The sequence below is a fragment of the Glycine max genome, chromosome 14, assembly GCF_000004515.6.
Source record: "Glycine max cultivar Williams 82 chromosome 14, Glycine_max_v4.0, whole genome shotgun sequence".
In the NCBI taxonomy this organism is placed as follows: Eukaryota; Viridiplantae; Streptophyta; class Magnoliopsida; order Fabales; family Fabaceae; genus Glycine; species Glycine max.
In genome coordinates, this window is record NC_038250.2 from 41,789,700 (window position 1) to 41,791,811 (window position 2,112).

General features: G+C 35.2%; 1 long non-coding RNA gene across 1 annotated transcript; it reads right to left on the minus strand.

Moving 5' to 3' along the window:
• Positions 1–270: 270 nt before the first annotated feature.
• LOC106795731 (uncharacterized) lies at positions 271–1,515 on the minus strand. Its single transcript, XR_001384491.2, has 2 exons — positions 1,311–1,515; positions 271–729 (listed from the first exon to the last, which is right to left on the minus strand). It is a non-coding gene; the product is annotated as an uncharacterized lncRNA (long non-coding RNA).
• Between the last annotated feature and the right edge of the window lie 597 nt (positions 1,516–2,112).

Genomic DNA, 2,112 nt, shown 5'->3' on the forward strand with positions numbered 1-2,112 from the left:
TTGAGTATAAAAAGCTTTAAACACAAACACTATGTTATGAGCAAAAAGAAGATATCCAATATAGATTGGGTTTACAGACAAATTGTCCCAGAGAAGAATACACCTGTCCTTGTAATATTCCACACTAACCGCTACTCAGTGTATACCACCGACGATAGAAAACATTAAACACCCCATTTGTTACATCACTTGTTTAAAATTTAAAAACGCAACAGAACGGTAAGCGTGAAATGGAAACTGATGAAACTCGGAACAAGTTCGGGAACAAAATAAAGATATAAACAAACAATTGCTTACTAATAAAGGTGATATGTACATATAGCATGGTATCTAATCCTTGTTACTACCGCTCCCAAAGGTTTAGCCTAAGAATTCTTTCATATGCTAACTAAACAAACAAAAGGGGAAGACTCGGACAACCTATTACAACGTGACGTTGATATTTTACACTGCTACAACAGACAAATTATCACATTAATTAGATAACACGTGGACCATAATTCTCAAATATGGCATTCAAGCCAAAGGGTGAGTTATCTCTTTGGATTGCCTATCCCCTGCTAGATCCAAAGAAGTGCATAAAAAATTGAGTAAAGTTACAAGCAAGCAAACTCTGAATTCTAAAGGCACAACACAATGAACTATTGTTACAACAATGCACCTGAGACCAACTCTAGCAACTTAAAGATTGAACATAGGAGATACTTTTATATCCAATGAATGTCAGATCTGGTATCAAAAGAAAAGAATCAAGTAAGCCAGTGAAGATAAAATCAACCCATTCTGCAATGATTTGCATAAATGTAATTTTCCATTTCAAAGTTCCACCAGAGACCCACCTCTGAATAAAGTAACCAATTTATTTGGACAGATTTTGTTGGGACTTTGTGCAAACCGCTAAATGTAAGGCTTTGGCTGCTCTTCTCATTATAAAAGATATAAAAAAAAAGAAAAACAAAACAAAAACAAAAGATCCACCAGAGACCGATAAGAAAGGTTTTGCTGCTCTCCCCCCCCCCCTGTTTTATCAGAATTCGCATGATCATTCGCCCCTAAATAAGAATGACACTATATTTGAACCCCACCCTCGACTCAACTGAAGCCTTGTGTATGATATGTGCATCTAATTTGACTGAAACAAACATTTCAAGCATTTTAAAATGTCTCCATCCCAAATACATCATTATTTATGAATGAAACTTTATTGAAAGGATGGACAGCCATGACCATAGTTTGCAATATGATTTCAGACATCATGATAAACGGAGATAAACATGGCAGAAGATAGTATGTTATGTAACAATATGTACCTTCATTATCTTTCACAGTTGGAGGTGACAAGTTTAACCCCTTCTAATATAAGGAGATGCAGAACCAGAAGACTGGGAATGCAGTGGCCTTTGGACAAAGGTATGGTTTAAGAGTTGAGCAGCACTGGGGCGTTCATCTGGATCAACTTTTAGACACTATAGAATAAAATCCCGTGCATCTCTTGAAGGAGAATCAGGCACATGAGGAGGCTCACCTCTTCCAATTCTAAAAAAGCTTTGTAATCGATTTTAAAAAAGCTTGAAGGAGGCACATGAGGACACCACAAAATAAAATCCCGTGCATCTCTTGAAGGAGAATCAATTTTAAAAAAGCTTTTTCAGAAAATTTGAAATTTTAAATTTAAAAGCTGTAATCGATTACCACTTACCAAAGAGTTGTAATCGGGGGAAAATTTTAAAAAATACTCTAAAAAGTTACATCCATTCATAAGCTTTTGATAAACCACCAAGGACCTATAAATATGTGACTTATCTACGGAAGTTTTTAAAGAGTTTTTTTCAAAACCTTATTGTGTTATCCTCTCAAAAACAAATCATTGATCAAACACTTGCAAATCAATTAAGGATTCTTCTAAGAACTTCATCTTGTATCTTCTTCTCTAAAAGAGAGAAAAGCATTTGCACTTTCTTTAAAGACTATTAAGATCAAGAGGCTATTTGTCTCTTGAATTGTGAGTTTCCTGAACACAAGGGAAAGAGATCCATCGGGTGTTCAGAAGTTGTAAAAAGGATATTTTACAAAGTTAGTGGAAATCTCAAGTGAGTTACTTGAGGACTGGAC